The sequence below is a fragment of the Lucilia cuprina genome, chromosome 5 (assembly GCF_022045245.1).
Source record: "Lucilia cuprina isolate Lc7/37 chromosome 5, ASM2204524v1, whole genome shotgun sequence".
Lineage (NCBI taxonomy): Eukaryota > Metazoa > Arthropoda > Insecta > Diptera > Calliphoridae > Lucilia > Lucilia cuprina.
Genome location: NC_060953.1, coordinates 64,186,816 through 64,204,692, shown reverse-complemented (window position 1 = coordinate 64,204,692; position 17,877 = coordinate 64,186,816). Strand labels below are relative to the sequence as shown.

Here is a 17,877-nt window from a genome sequence, read left to right as displayed (position 1 = left end):
TATAGTCTAGTCTATAGTCTAGTCTATAGTCTAGTCTATAGTCTAGTCTATAGTCTAGTCTATAGTCTAGTCTATAGTCTAGTCTATAGTCTAGTCTATAGTCTAGTCTATAGTCTAGTCTATAGTCTAGTCTATAGTCTAGTCTATAGTCTAGTCTATAGTCTAGTCTATAGTCTAGTCTATAGTCTAGTCTATAGTCTAGTCTATAGTCTAGTCTATAGTCTAGTCTATAGTCTAGTCTATAGTCTAGTCTATAGTCTAGTCTATAGTCTAGTCTATAGTCTAGTCTATAGTCTAGTCTATAGTCTAGTCTATAGTCTAGTCTATAGTCTAGTCTATAGTCTAGTCTATAGTCTAGTCTATAGTCTAGTCTATAGTCTAGTCTATAGTCTAGTCTATAGTCTAGTCTATAGTCTAGTCTATAGTCTAGTCTATAGTCTAGTCTATAGTCTAGTCTATAGTCTAGTCTATAGTCTAGTCTATAGTCTAGTCTATAGTCTAGTCTATAGTCTAGTCTATAGTCTAGTCTATAGTCTAGTCTATAGTCTAGTCTATAGTCTAGTCTATAGTCTAGTCTATAGTCTAGTCTATAGTCTAGTCTATAGTCTAGTCTATAGTCTAGTCTATAGTCTAGTCTATAGTCTAGTCTATAGTCTAGTCTATAGTCTAGTCTATAGTCTAGTCTATAGTCTAGTCTATAGTCTAGTCTATAGTCTAGTCTATAGTCTAGTCTATAGTCTAGTCTATAGTCTAGTCTATAGTCTAGTCTATAGTCTAGTCTATAGTCTAGTCTATAGTCTAGTCTATAGTCTAGTCTATAGTCTAGTCTATAGTCTAGTCTATAGTCTAGTCTATAGTCTAGTCTATAGTCTAGTCTATAGTCTAGTCTATAGTCTAGTCTATAGTCTAGTCTATAGTCTAGTCTATAGTCTAGTCTATAGTCTAGTCTATAGTCTAGTCTATAGTCTAGTCTATAGTCTAGTCTATAGTCTAGTCTATAGTCTAGTCTATAGTCTAGTCTATAGTCTAGTCTATAGTCTAGTCTATAGTCTAGTCTATAGTCTAGTCTATAGTCTAGTCTATAGTCTAGTCTATAGTCTAGTCTATAGTCTAGTCTATAGTCTAGTCTATAGTCTAGTCTATAGTCTAGTCTATAGTCTAGTCTATAGTCTAGTCTATAGTCTAGTCTATAGTCTAGTCTATAGTCTAGTCTATAGTCTAGTCTATAGTCTAGTCTATAGTCTAGTCTATAGTCTAGTCTATAGTCTAGTCTATAGTCTAGTCTATAGTCTAGTCTATAGTCTAGTCTATAGTCTAGTCTATAGTCTAGTCTATAGTCTAGTCTATAGTCTAGTCTATAGTCTAGTCTATAGTCTAGTCTATAGTCTAGTCTATAGTCTAGTCTATAGTCTAGTCTATAGTCTAGTCTATAGTCTAGTCTATAGTCTAGTCTATATCTAGTCTATAGTCTAGTCTATAGTCTAGTCTATAGTCTAGTCTATAGTCTAGTCTATAGTCTAGTCTATAGTCTAGTCTATAGTCTAGTCTATAGTCTAGTCTATAGTCTAGTCTATAGTCTAGTCTATAGTCTAGTCTATAGTCTAGTCTATAGTCTAGTCTATAGTCTAGTCTATAGTCTAGTCTATAGTCTAGTCTATAGTCTAGTCTATAGTCTAGTCTATAGTCTAGTCTATAGTCTAGTCTATAGTCTAGTCTATAGTCTAGTCTATAGTCTAGTCTATAGTCTAGTCTATAGTCTAGTCTATAGTCTAGTCTATAGTCTAGTCTATAGTCTAGTCTATAGTCTAGTCTATAGTCTAGTCTATAGTCTAGTCTATAGTCTAGTCTATAGTCTAGTCTATAGTCTAGTCTATAGTCTAGTCTATAGTCTAGTCTATAGTCTAGTCTATAGTCTAGTCTATAGTCTAGTCTATAGTCTAGTCTATAGTCTAGTCTATAGTCTAGTCTATAGTCTAGTCTATAGTCTAGTCTATAGTCTAGTCTATAGTCTAGTCTATAGTCTAGTCTATAGTCTAGTCTATAGTCTAGTCTATAGTCTAGTCTATAGTCTAGTCTATAGTCTAGTCTATAGTCTAGTCTATAGTCTAGTCTATAGTCTAGTCTATAGTCTAGTCTATAGTCTAGTCTATAGTCTAGTCTATAGTCTAGTCTATAGTCTAGTCTATAGTCTAGTCTATAGTCTAGTCTATAGTCTAGTCTATAGTCTAGTCTATAGTCTAGTCTATAGTCTAGTCTATAGTCTAGTCTATAGTCTAGTCTATAGTCTAGTCTATAGTCTAGTCTAGTGTATAGTCTATGGTCTAGCCTGTATAATTTGGCTTGTTGTAGTCGCATCCGCATATGAATGCAATCCGACAGATAGATTAATTTTTTAAAAGGATAGAAGCGCTGAAATTTTTGAAAAATTTGCCATCGTTTGACGACACTTATCACAATTTCCCGATGGTAGAGATAACGTTAAAACATTGACCTTTACTTTTAATAAACGAAACATTACACTAATTTATATCATTAAAGTGCGATTAGAGTTGTTTGGAAACTTGTGCGTGACATTTTTAAAAAATGTCAAACAGCGAGGTAATTTTTTTGGACCCAAGAGACATAAACTTGACATTATGTTACAACACGTTTGAATCCTCCTAATAATTTTCGAAATGTTTTCGAAGTTGTTATCTGTGTTAATGAATAGGTTATGTTCCTTTGCTCATGTACATACATATGGGGTATTTCATGTCATGTGACACATCTTTTGAAACCGAAGTTTTTCTCTCGGAATGAAATTGTTTTTAATCGATCTATTATTTTATAGGATGAACATTTTATCCCAATTTCAAAAGTTAGACTACTTGACAAGAAATCTTCTCTAGATATAAAATTACAAGTATGTATATATTTTTTAAAATTCATGTACAAATATTTGTATAAATTTATTTGTAAATATAACTCTATATAAATCTGCATAAATGTACTTTGAATAGATGTATGTATGTTGAAACAGTTTCTATTCGACTGTTTGTTGTAGGGATATTACCATAACACGTGCTATAATTATGGCCATTAAACATGTCTGGCAGTTTGTTTCTTGTCATTATCAAATCCTTGTAACAAAATTCTAGTCATTTCGTTTGTTTAATTTCTACACTAAAATACCAACACTTCTGCAGCAACTCCAACTGTTTGCAGTTGTAAAAATTACGACGAACAACACTCAATTAAAATTTGTTTTCAGAAATTATCCTTTTTGTATCAGTAGTGTTTAAAACTATGTAAATATTTACACAAGTGTAAAAAGTAAATAGTTGTTTACACAAATACATATGCATGTATGTATGTCCCAATACGGATACAAGTTGTGTTTGTTTGTTTAATTTGGAGTTGTTTTAAAAACTGATTAAAAACGACAGTTTTTCATGTTGTGGTTTTAGGTAACAACAAAAAGAATGAAAATGAAAGAGTAAACTTTTTTTTGTATTTACCTAAAAATTAATTTACTACAGTTTGGTTATTATTAATAAAAAATATATACATAAACTTCAAAGGGGAGTTTTTGACTACAAAAGCAAAAAAAAAGGTGAAAATGTGTTAATATTTTTGTTAAAAGGTTGTCACTTAATGACCTGTAGAAAAATACTGAATGATAAGTTTTATTTCATCTTATTATGGATTAAAGGGGACAATATACCTATTAACAAAAGTTGAAATAACACGTTAATCCAAATGAACTGTAATCACCATCTTAGTTTAATTTTCTGATTTTATCATGAAAACATCAAGTTATAACAAATGAAAATCAAGCTATAACTCTAAATATAAACTATAAATTTCAATATAATTTAATGTTATGAAAACCCTATACACATGACACAAAGTCACTGAAACCAAACACCATTTAAAATTAACTCCACATGTTCCATTTAACACAGAGTTTCTATTGAATTTTGCCTGTTCATTGCATGTTTGCCAACAAATTTATAAATTCAGTTTTTATCGCATTTTATACTAAAATTGTGCTTTTTTGTTCTCCTCTTTATAAATGTTGATGAGCATAAAACGTAACTGATGGTTTTTGCTCGGCTTACCATTGGTGTGAAAAATACATTCATGCATGCATGAGTGTGATTAAAGAAAATTATTTTATATATATTTTTATAACAAATTTAAAAAATTATATATTATATTTTATGGCTTGATAGCATGTTAAAAATGTTACATATTTGTAAAATTTAAGTTTAAATTTATGGTATGTACGAGGCTTATAGGATTTTATATTATACATTTATATTTTCCATTATAAACCGTATGCTGTTGCTCTCCTATAAACAGTAATGTTCGTTAAATCAGATTTATGAAGGGGGCTTTGTATGAGAGAATCTCAGAAAACTCGGTAGAGGTATTTCTGTTCATAAAAAATTTACTTGTAGAATTTTAGCGCTGTAGTCGTACTTTCAAGGGTCAACCATAGACCAATCCACATAAAATTTTATAGTCTTATTTATGTCGAATTTCTTTGCCATACTCGAATTCTTAAAATGACTGTTAGGGTTATATTTCGGGGGCCATTTCTTTGGTGGCTAAGCGAAAACGTGGACCGATATTGCCCATTTTTAAAACCAAAAATCAAAAATTTCAATACTCTACCTCTTTCGTCCGGACTCTATCACGCTTTCAACAGACATTGCTAGATTGTCTTAGAATTTAATAAGGACCCAGAATACATATATAATTTTATGGGTCTATGATCGATATTTCGATGTGTTACAAACGAAATGTCAAAATATATATGAAAAAATTATTTTACATTGCGTATGATAAATGTTATTTAATAAAAATAATAAATAATATCAATCATACGCGTAATATATGACACTTGATTTAATAGTAACAAATAAGAAAAAAACAAAAACTGTTTACATATATAGTCAAGGCTATAGTTTAGTCTGTAGATTAAAGCCTAATCTATAGTTCAACCTACATTCTAGTCTATAAACTAGTCAAGTCTATAGTCGAATATATTGTCTAGCATTTAGTCTAGTATATAGTCTAGTCTATAGAATAGTCAATAGTCTAGTCTGTAGTCTATTAGTCTACAGCCTAATCTATAGTTTAACCTATATTCTAGTCTACGGACTAATCTATATTCAATCCTGTAGTATAATATATTGTCTAGTCTATAGACTATTCTATAGTCTATTCTATAGTCTAGTCTATAGTCTATTCTATAGTCTAGTCTACAGTCTAGTGTATAGTCTAGTCTAGTCTGTAGTCTAGTCTATAGTCTAGTCTATAGTCTAGTCTATAGTCTAGTCTATAGTCTAGTCTATATTCTAGTCTATAGTCTAGTCTATAGTCTAGTCTATAGTCTAGTCTATAGTCTAGTCTATAGTCTAGTCTATAGTCTAGTCTACAGGCTAGTCTATAGTCTAGTCTATAGTCTAGTCTACAGGCTAGTCTATAGTCTAGTCTATAGTCTTGTCTATAGTGTTGTTTATAGTCTTGTTTATAGTTTTGTTTATAGTCTTGTTTATAGTCTTGTCTATAGTCTAGTCTATAGTCTAGTCTATAGTCTAGTCTGTAGTATAATGGTCTACAGAATAATCTATAGTTTAACCTATAGTCTATTCTAAAGTCTTGTCTATAGTCTAGTCTATAGCCTAATTTATAGTTTAACCTATATTCTAGTCTATGAACTAATCTATGGTCAATCTTATAGTCTAATATATTGTCTAGTATTTAGTCTAGTACATAGTCTAGTCTATAATCTGATCTCAAATCTAGTCTATAGTTTATTCTATAGTACAGTCTATAGAGTCTATAATCTAGCCTAAAATATTGTCTATAGTCTAGTCTATAGTGTTATCTATAGTCTAGTCTATGACCTATTCCTTTATTCTTTAATTTTTTTCTTATTGGCTAAATTCAGACATCCTTCGCAAGAAATTTATGTACCAGTAAAATATGTACGTATTTTACATACATATGTATGTAGTACATGTGTATGAATTGAAGTGTAATGTAGTTTATGTTTGCCTGAAATTTTTTTTACTATAATTTTTTATCTAAACTCTTTTTCTTTAGTCAACCAAGTATTTCATTTCACATTATTTGTGTCGAGTTGTTTAAGCTTCTAAATAACATGCAACACCAACAATAATATTGTCCTCAAGTAGTGTTGCCTCATTTAGTTGAAAGAGAAAATATGAATAAAAAAAGGCATAAAATTGTTTTTCTATATTATTTTTTTTCTTTCCTTTTTAATTTTTCACATCTAAGAAATTTATGTTTGGTCAACATTGTTGGGAAGCCGAAAGAAAGGACTATAATTTGTAAAATGTTTTATGTTTAAACAAAGGCCGGAAGTTATGACAGCTTAAAGAAGAAGAAGAATAAAAACAGCTGGAAAAAAAGGAAGTATAAAAGTGGTAAATACAAATAAAACTGGAAAAAACAACAACTGGAAGCAAAGCTTAAAAAACTAAACAAAATCCTTTGTGAATTTGAAAATAAAAATATTTAAAGTTGTAAAAGTTGGTTGGTTTCGTTTTAGAACACGTCATAAACTGTTGGCGTGAGCAAAACACTTAATATGGTCAGCATGTGTCATATGTGTGTTTTGAGGAATTTGGCACAAAAATTGCACAAATAAAAATAATAAATTATTATAAGCTTTAAGCCAGTGTTAAGATTTTTAAACAAATTTCATGATTTTGTCGAATTTTTAATTATTTAATATTAATCATACGTATAAGTATATGTGAATCTTTTACAGATATTATTATTTATCATACGCTTTGCACACATATGTTTTCTAAACTATATTTTATGCTTTCATACTTTTAATTTAATAGAATTTAAACTTTTTGGAAATACGTTTAACCTTTGAAACATTAGTATGTTTTTAGCACATTATAAGGATTGTGTTTGATATTTAGAGTTTAATCCCTAACGAAATTATTAAAGGGATTAAGAGACGAAAAGGCAATTAAATTTAATTTAATATTTTCATTTTAACTGTATTTAGAAAAATGTGTGAAAATATTAATTACATAGAAGGTTAAACATATTATTTGATTGCTATTTATATATTAAGTTCTAGCTAATTTTCATTTCATTTCAATTGGTTGCATATCATTTTCATATCATTTACAAAAATCTACTAAATTCAATTATTTATTTAAATAATAAATATTTATTATAACCAATAATTTAATTTTCCTAGAAATCATTTGATTATTTATAAACAAACAAAAAAAAAACTGACCAATAAAACCTGTCAAATTTTCGGTCTAACATAGCCACTTGATATTTGAATTCTATTTTTATTCTCTCAAATTTTACATAAATTATAATTTGAATTGATAATAATGATGACGAGGATGATGATGATAACGACAATTATTGGCTACAACAAAAATTAAATGTTCATCATGTATATACAAACATAAGAATGTAGCTATGAGTATTGAACATGAAATATTATGATTGACGTTTAAGGTCTATATCCATCTCGGTTTTTTTCGAAATGTTTTCAAATTCTGTTGTATTGTATTTGTAAACAAAAAATTGTTTTGTCTATAAACTTAAACAATTTGTGCACATAAAATATACATACATATGTATACCCCAAAGAGAGAGAGAAAGAGAGAAACAGCAGAGAGGGAGAGCAAAAATTGTAATAGGACAAAAGACAAGAAGGATATAAAATTGTATCATAAAATAAAGAAAAGACTTAAATACAACAAAGTTTTGTTTGATGACGTTATGACTCATACAAAAGTTATTGTCGTTGTTGGTTTTATATTATGTTTTCTGTTTGTTTCCCATATAGAAAGAGAAGGCTAGAAGAGGTAACTCATTTTAATATATGTACATATGTATATGTAAAGTTGAAAAACAAACAAGTACCAATTGGTAGGAGTATGAGAACCTAGTATGCTAGACAGCTGCTGCTAGTCATTCATTCATTTATTATTCCTCCCCCGAGTGCGGTAGTAAAATACGAAATAAAACCAAGAAAATAAATATTCTAGGGTGGTTTCTTATAAATATATATTTTTTCATTGCTTTAACATCATCATCACCATCGTCCTTCTGACGTCTGCTACCACTCACTCACACAGACACCCTCAATTTTATTTTATGTTCTGTGAGAACAGGGAATCAAACAGCGCATACAATACAACAACATTTGTTCATTACGAATCCAAGAACAAAAATATTAAATAAAATAAAATTCACATTCAAATGCTGTTAAATAAAAAAACAAAAATCAACCACATACAAGCACTCACACAGACACATTGAATAACTTTCACATTGGTGTCCTTTAATATCCTTTATGTTAAGTGCTCTCCAAATACAAGTGTCTGCAATTGTATGTACGTACGTATGCACATGAGTATGAATTAGATAAGAAGTCTATGTGAAAAGTTCCTCTCAAATCTAACAAACTGGTTGAGCTATATTTCAGACAAAAATTCAAACCCAGTTAAAACTATTTTTCGTCTGCAGTCCATACGCTTATTATCCCAATCGATAGATTGAATAAGCCTTAACCAAACTATTCATGAGACATTTGGTTTTCCGCTATCCAAACTTTTCTTTTATCCCAAATATTTGACTAAAGAACCCTGGTTGCAAATTATTCCTCTCTTTGTGGGATAAAAAGATATAGACTAGTCTGTGGACTAGACTGTAGACTAGACTATAGACTAGACTATAGACTAGACTATAGACTAGACTATAGACTAGACTATAGACTAGACTATAGACTAGACTATAGACTAGACTATAGACTAGACTATAGACTAGACTATAGACTAGACTATAGACTAGACTATAGACTAGACTATAGACTAGACTATAGACTAGACTATAGACTAGACTATAGACTAGACTATAGACTAGACTATAGACTAGACTATAGATCTGAGACCAAGCTAGACGGATTGAACAGTTCTGAATCTGACATTAGAATTAATCAATCGTCGCTGGGATTTGAGATATCGTGTGCTGAAATTTGAGAATATGCCATTTTGGTTAAAAATATATCTTTCTGTGTTAATCGAATGACTATTAACCCTTCATACATTTAATAAGACTTTTCATTCTGTCCTCGTTTTAAGTAGTATACTAGTATAGATACATATGTATGTATGTCTTTATATGTACATAAGATACACGTATGATTGTATGTCTGTCTACACTTATAGAAATATTGCAGAACATTATAAAAATGTCTGTAAGTGATGTGTGTTTTAATGTTTTTTTTTCACAAATATTTGTATGAAATCCTAGTACCTTTCTTGCCTGAGCATAAGGCGATAATTGCACTTTAAATCCACACAAATAACACAAACTTAAAATTAAACTACTTTTATATATTAAAATTGTTTCAAGTATATACTATTCTTTTTTTTTTTAATATATACATACATATACATTTATTTACTTGAGTTCTAAGCTAAATCTATTGACAAACAAGGGGGTTTAGGTACATATATAGTTTTACATATTAAATATTTTTCACTTGGAAAAATAAAATGACAATTTTAAAGTGAAATAAAGACTTAAATGGATTTTACAACAACTTTTTGTTAAAATTGTAAAATATGTTGATATTTCAAAAAGAATATTTAATAAAAATGTTACTCTTATGGAAGTTTTTATTATAATTTCATTGTAATCGAGAAATAATAAAATTTTTGTTTCTGGATAGAAGTTACATTTTTGAATATTTAATATTATAATTTGGTCATAGATACGTTGTTATAGTTCACACTTAGAGTAGAAGACATACCAAAGTTTAGAAAATAAATATTTTTTTATAAAATGTTTAAACTTTTCCCTTAAATTTACCATTAGTACTTTTTATTAAGTTTTATTTTAAGATAAAAAAAATTCCGAGTTATATAAATATGTTTATAATCTAGTTTTTCCTCTCAAAATACAAATTTTATTTAAATCATTCATATTAAGTTTCCTACAAGGAAACACAATGTTTATTTTATTTCTCTGTAAATAAATAATCACATGTCGTTGTAGTAGTAGTATTTACTATTTATATTGTGTGTGTAGGTATTTTATGCAACATCCTCAATTCAAGGGTCCATTTATTTGTTAAAGAACTTTGTGTTTTTTTTCGAAACACACAAGTTTGCCACAATCATCTTAAATACATTTTGCAACATGTTTATGACGTTGCACAAATATACTACACATATTGGTTGTTATTTTTTTCTTTTCGTTTTTTTTTTTCTTTTTTTCATATTTTAGCCATGACACTCATATTTGTAGTTTTAAATATTTGTTTAAACACTTCAACACAAAAATGTTGTTCTTAATAGATTTTCCTTATAAAAATAAAATTATTGCAGATTTATTTGTTTGAGCAAATTTTTATTGCAAAAAAATATTTTTGGCACATTTTCTATATAATTTGTAGTTGTGACAGGGTTTTATAATATTTATTTGGGTATTATGGGTTCAAAGTAATGGTTGTAATATGATTGCTGCTATTAGTAAATCTTTCGAAGTTACTTTTTTTCAACAGATTGCAATTAAAAAATCTAAAAATAACAGTAATTCTGAAAACAAAATGTGGTTGCAACTGATTCATTACTTCAGAATAACAAAGTTTAGTTTTCACTTATCGTACATTCGACGAAAAGCGCAAAAATTTAAAAGTGACGATATTACTTCAAAACTAACTAACTAACTAACTAACTAACTAACTAACTAACTAACTATCTGACTAACTAACTAACTAACTAACTAACTAACTAACTAACTAACTAACTAACTGACTAAGTAGCACTGAAAGAGACCTGAAGAAATTATGATTTTAACACACTCTTGTCCCCCTATGATTTGATTTCAAATTCACTACATCTGAAGTCATTCTCAGGAAGTAATTTTTATGTTCTTAATCTAAATAAAATTCAATTAAAAAAAAATCTGAATATTTTTGCTTCTTTGGACGTCAATAAACATCACAAGGTAAAAAAATTCACTTAGTGCTACTTTTGAACTAGTGATAAATGTTATTCTTGTGGAAGTACTTCGTTTTATTTTTTGCTAGGTAACTAACTAACTACTCAAATTCTCATGAAACTAGTCTCATTAAATAAGTTATTCCGTCCATCTGTCAAGTTTCATGAGCAACTCGCGCGCATATTCTTTTAAAGTGGCCTGACCGATTACTTCTATTCGGGTTTTCGCAGATTTGTGTCTCGATCGGGTTTGACTCAGCTCAAGCTTAATACTATTTAAACTTATACTTTTTGCTGATTGACACCATTAAGGTCGTGTTTCTTACTTATCTCTTAAATGATTCCAAAACTGTCCCTAAAGTTTGTCCGTCACCTCATGGTCTAAGTCTTTAGCCATATTTGAGATGCTATAACAGTGTTGTGGAGCGAAGAATAATAGCCGTAAAATAAACTCCTATTTGTTTTAATTGCATTTTAATCGAGGGACTATATTCAATAGTCTCTATCTAAAATAACATAAGTTTTCAGGAGAGCAAAAAAAAAACTGTTTTTTTTCGCTAGTTCGTGAAGATTTTTGAGTTTTTTCATTAACAATATATTTGTACGATCCTATTCTAAATCGTTATATAACAAGAATTTAAAATTTTGCATTATTTGCAAAATTATTTACAAATTTATATCAGATAGTGTTTTTTCTTCAAATAGAGAGTTTTTCCATAGATTTATGCAATTTATAAATATTTTAGTTTATACAATTTAATGAAGCAATAGAAACCAAATTGTTCAAAAAGCAACAGATTATGAGGTTTTGGTCCAAAATCAATGTTATATGGTTAAACACGGCAATAAAATTTATCAAATTTGTATTATAATGAGCAATATCTCGAAAACTATTAAACCGATTTCGAATATTTTCGCGTATTTATGTTCAGAATGTCAAAATAGTGTTTTTATTTTGCAACAGGAAATTATACAAAAGAATAGAATTTGAAGAAATTTTTTGGATAATATAGAGAGTTTTGCATTTGGATTTTTTTTAAGATAGAGAAATTTAAAAATTGGTATAAATTTTGTTCTTTTCAAATTTATTTCACTGGTGCGGGATAGTTTTCTGTATATTTTGCCAACAAAATCTTATTTTCATTAAAATGACAGATAGAGACTATTGAATATAGTCCCTCGATATTGTATGTGTAAAAATAGCGAATTTTTAGTGAGAGGTCTCTTTGTCTATAACCAATCTAGAGAGTCAGCATTTGATGATTAAATAAGTAATAACAAAAATTTGCGAACATTTTTTGATATAAAAGTCCTATTCATGATTAAAGGAAGTTTACGACAATTTTTTTGCGGAATTTACAGCTACTAAACATTGGTAGGACCCTTAAGATTGCAGTTGGCTGGACCAACAGACCTTTCACATTCTTAGCTTACACTGGAAGTCAAATAGCGGAAATATTTTAATATCATCCATATTTTTCAATTTGCAATTAGTAGTTGGTGTTGCGAGGAATTCGACAATTTAATTTTGAGACCATCTATTAAGACTTTCGACTGCAAGGCAATATATTGTAAACCATGACAAGCTTATAGAAACATACAACAAAAATTTTATATTTTTACTATAGGGTAAAATATTAACAATATTTTTGACAAAGTTGCACATGTTTATTTCTCTCTAATTTATGATTTAATTTTATATCACTTTTTATTTGATTTCTCATCATTTAGTTTAAAATGAAAATATTTTTATTTTTATTATATTAAATATCTATTCATATGTACATATATATGTATTTACATATTTGTTTGTATTCAAATAAAAAGGGCGACGGACGTGCTTTCAAAATGCTAAACATTTGCGCGTCACCCATGATATTTTGCTCGTATTAAATAAAAATTGAAGAAAAAAAAATTGGCAAGAGATTTAAAATATGATAAAATAAATGTTGATGTTGTTATTTTAAAACTACAACAACATTTAGGGGAAAAAACACACACACAGTATTTTAACAAAATAAATTTTTATAAATTTATATATTTTTTTCTATAAAAGTAAAAAAACAATTTTTTTTTATATATTTTTTTTACAAATTATCAATTTATTAAATTACCGTTGATTTTCTTTTATATCTAAATATATACAAATTTATGGGATGTTTTACAAATTTGTTTTTCTCATAAACTTTGAATTTCCGTATCCCATTAAATTGTGCTGGATGTTTTGAGATGGAAATGATGTTGTTGATGATGATGTTGTTTGTATGTTTAGGGTTTGGTCGTGGATTTTCTATCTATATCTATAGAAAATTTTTCTTTTTTAATCATATTTTTTTTCTTTCACTTTTATATATGTTTAATGAATATTTTTTTTATTTTATTTATTTTAAATTTTTAACGAATTATTTTAAATTTTTATTCACTGGCATGAGACTTTTTAAAAATTTAAAAATTTTTTAAGCAAAATTGCGTTGCACTCTTTTTTTCCTAATCAAATTTGGGTTTTTCTTTTTGATATTTTTTTCATAATTTTTTTTCACTGTGTTCTAGTTTTTTCCGCACATATTTTCCAAACACATCCGTAACCGTAAAATGTCTATAAAAAACTGCTGTTCTTGCTCTGTTTTTCGTTTCAGTACAAAAACTTTCCGTACATTTCCATCTGCTAAATTTCGTTTTTTTTTTTGTTCCTTTATATGTTTTTGTACACTTGACATTTTTGTTCGTTCTTGATTTCACTTTATGAGTTTGCACTCTTTTTTTCGTGTTTTGCGTAAAAAAAGAGTGTAATCAGCTGCCTTGTGTTCTCTTAAGTTTCAGTTGTTAGGGGTTAAAAGGCGGTAGGGTATTGGTGACGGTGTCTTTGAAATCCTTTTGGGTTAACAGGTGATTTTTTTGGTGTTTTTTGAAAATAAACTAAAAGAGAAAAACACCTTTTCAATGTGCTGCTGGCAATTGTGGGAATGTACCAAGGGTGGCGTTAAAATAAAATTAAAGGGGGTGTGAATTAGTTTTAGAGGAACATTAAGTTAAGACTTGAGGTAAAAAATACAATATCCTTATTTCATTCCCATAAAAAAGACTTAGTTTCGGGCTCTAAATGTACAGACCTTGCAATTATTCTGATCAAAATAGTTTCAATTTCTTGTTATTATTTCGATCCTTTTTATTTTATCATTTTAGAGATTTTACAATACAAGTTATTTTGGATCGTAGAAAAAGTATCGACTAGAGCAGGAACCTAAATATAATAAGCTGTTTGATCTAGATAGGTAAAGAAATGAGTTTTCAGAATACTTATAAAGTAGCCTCATTAGATCAGGGATGTATTTTCATGTAAATACATACAAAAAAGTAAAACAGCTGTTTCTATCTTACTTTGTTATTGTTTTTCTATTTTTCGTTATACGTCCGGAATTCACGTACGTAAAGTGTGATCGTGTGAAGTGCCCTTAAGATCAGATCTCAGTTAAAACAAATCGTTTAAAAGTGGAAATGTTTTCCTACTTAGTATCTTCCAGATTTTTTACAATTTTAGTCGTGTTAAGTCATTGGTTATAGAATGAATTCAATGTTTTACTGTCGAGACTTTTAATAAATGTATATGTACACGGATCTATTAAGACAATCAACTTACGTTGGTAACGACATCTTAATTATGTTTATTACCAGTTCCACATTACTTATAAGTATCAAATTTTATGCATAAATTTTTAAGAAATGAGTAAAATTTTCACAATTTTTTTCAAAATAAAAGTTTTCAAATGTATGTCTAACAGAATTTTTTTGTAAATTTTGATTCCAAAGATATCAAATGTGTTCAGAATATCGCGTAATCCCTTACTTTATCTATAAAATTTTAGAATATATATACAAATCATAGAAGTATATCTATATATAAAAAAACGAATAGTGTTTGTTTGGACTTTATAGACACAATGCTAAAACCGATTTTTCTGTAAGTCTATGAACTATTATACCTACCAGTTTATTCAATTAATATATAGACTAGTCTTTTTACTACAATAGACTAACGCATATATTAGTCCATGGACTACTAGTAAGGACTAATCTATGCGTTGGTCTATAGACAAGTGTTGACCATTCTATGAATTACTATACTCTGACTAATTTCGGTACGTTGTAGGGTTATTCTGGGATTTTGAAATGCTCGCTTAAAATTTACAAGTCTCTTTATGTGAAATCTAAATTATATTATCTTAGAGTTATTAAAACTCCGGAACATCGGATAAGAAACTGTGAGAGATATTTGAATGATGACAAAGTTGTTATACTTACTAGGTTCTATAAATCGACTTTCGAATAATCGAAGTCGACTATTTTGTTCCAAAAAAGGCAATAACTCGACTATCGTCTGTGGAAAAAGGCGAAAAGACGACTTTGGAAATAAAAGTTGAAAAAAGTCGAAAGGTCGGAAAAAGTCGGAAAATAGTCGGAAAATAGTCGAAAAAGTCTAAAGTCGAAAACAGTCGAAAATAGTCAAAAAGTCAGAAAAAGTCGAAAAAAGTCGTAAAAAGTCCGATAAAGTCGGAAAAAGTCAAAAATAGGCAAAAATTCGGAAAAAGTCGAAAATAGTCGATAAGTCGGAAAAGCCAAACATAGATAAAAAGTCGAAAATAGTCGAAAAAATTTGGAAAAAGTTGGAAAAAGTCGAAAAGTTTAAAATAGTCGAAAAAAGTCAAAAATAGTAAACAGTCCAAAATAGTTGAAAATCAAAAAAAGTCGAAAATCGTCGACAAGTCTGAAATAGTCGAAAAAAGTCGAAAATAGTCGATAAGTCGGAAAAGCCAAACATAGATAAAAAGTCGAAAATAGTCGAAAAAAGTCGGAAAAAGTTGGAAAAAGTCGAAAAGTTTAAAATAGTCGAAAAAAGTCAAAAATAGTAAACAGTCCAAAATAGTTGAAAATCGAAAACATTCGAAAATCGTCGACAAGTCTGAAATAGTCGAAAAAAGTCGAAAATAGTAAAAAAGTCGGAAAAAGTAAAAAATAGTCGAAAAATCGAAAATGGTCAAGAAGTCGAAAATAGTCGAAAAATGTGGGAAAAAGAACCCTAATACTTACTTGGATCTGTCAAATGAAATCTTACTGAATTTCTTAAAATGTGAAGTTTTTATGTTCTTCTAAATCTAATCCTTTGATCTTTAAAAATCTAAAATGATGGCAATCACTTGCGGTATTTAAATAATTTCTGCGAATTTCTCTTAATAATCACACAATGCGTATAAACAAATTTCGACACATGCGCAGGCGAGAAACAGACTTTATTTAGGAAGAGACCAAAACGAGTGAGCCCACCAAGAGTTGAGTGTTTCCTAAAAAAAAGAACAAATGTTGGCAAAGAACAACAACAAATTTAAAACATTAGAGAAGCACGTTGTCACACATTGGGTATTCTCAAGAGTTTCGTTGTGGCAGTCACAATGACAACAACAGCAACAACAACAAAAACAATACTAAATCACATCTATAGAATTGTGTTGTACGTGAATACATTACAAAAACAACAACAGAAGAGAAAGTAACAATAATGATTTTATAGCGTTGGCGTTTTGTAAGTTGCATGTACTTGTTCCATTGTTGTTGTTGTTGTTATAACATTCGGCAAAAAGGGTAAAACATTCTTCTATATATTTTCACTCCTTCTGCCCCTCTAATACTTTGTCACAAGCACGCACGTTTCCTGAATGCCTGCCGGCATAGATTTGTATGACCACGAAATAAAATGTTTCTTCTCATACCAGCTAGTAGTACAACGAATATATTCCATGCCTTAAACATTCTTATTACGAAGTCTTGTTTTTTTTCGGTTGCATTCCTCCTCACACAATAGAAATATGAATGTAAATAAATGATTTTCATTTGGTTGAAGTTGCGCCACTAAAATCATGGAGCAGAGTGAATAAATAGGCTGTTTTTTTGGAAAGAAAAGTTGTAAATCCCTGGTTAAGCATTTAAACTACAATAAAAACTGTTTCTGCAACATTAGAGAGATTTCAGCTGGTTGTAAGTTTGGTTTATTGTTGTTATTGTAGTATGTATGTTTGTAGTTTTAGTTGGATGTTTAGTATTTATTAATAACAATTAAATTTATAACAATTGTACGTTGTTGTATCTACTCCTTGTAAGTGGTTGCTGTTGTTAGTTTTCTTCTCTTCAATTATTGTTGTTGCAACATTTTCTTGTTAGTGCTGTTTGTGGCGGAACGTTCATTATTTTCCTCTTAGTTGGAATTATGAATGCAACAATGGAATTATCAAGTTTTTTTTTTTTTTTTTTTGCTGCTCTACTTTATAAATTTAAAATAGTGTTGTTAGTTTATAATGTTGCTGTTGCACGTGTGCTTGTATATGTGTTTAAATATCCACATACAATCTATGTAATACTTTCATTTTTTTCCTTTTTATTTATGCTGCATTTTTTAAAACTGCAAAACTAAATTTAGTGTTTTTTTTTTTCAAACATAATTACAGTGATTCAAGTAATGCATTCATTTTATGGCGAAATTAAAGGAAACGTGGAGTGTAATTTTTGAAACAGATGTTATTTTGTTGTTGTAATTTGAAATATTACAGTTAAATAATTTTTTTTTATGTATATATTCATAAAGACGCTAATGCTGGTTTGGGCAAATCTCCATTTTTTTAGAAAAATATTTGGAAGTGAATTGAAATTTTTGCATCAAAGTTCAATTTGATTCCTTTAACATGCAGCTAATTACAGCCTTACCTAAAATTTTAAAAACAAAGTTTGAAAAAATCTTTAATACTTAATTTGGATTTACGTTCATTGGCATGTAATCGTTTTGATATTGTTAAAATTATTTACTTTTTCTTTCTACTTGCAT

The 17,877-nt window shown here is 28.8% G+C and overlaps 1 protein-coding gene and 1 long non-coding RNA gene across 3 annotated transcripts in view; one reads left to right on the top strand and one right to left on the bottom strand.

Moving 5' to 3' along the window:
• Window positions 1-13,371, bottom strand: part of LOC111683124 — a 48,351-nt gene extending 34,980 nt beyond the window's left edge. For both annotated transcript variants that reach the window (XM_046951506.1, XM_046951507.1), the window contains exon 1: window positions 13,124-13,371. The gene's annotated coding sequence lies outside the window, so the exon portion shown is untranslated. The remainder of the gene's footprint in view (window positions 1-13,123) is intronic.
• Window positions 1-17,877, top strand: part of LOC124420023 — an 87,573-nt gene that overhangs the window by 38,594 nt on the left and 31,102 nt on the right. The window lies entirely within an intron of this gene.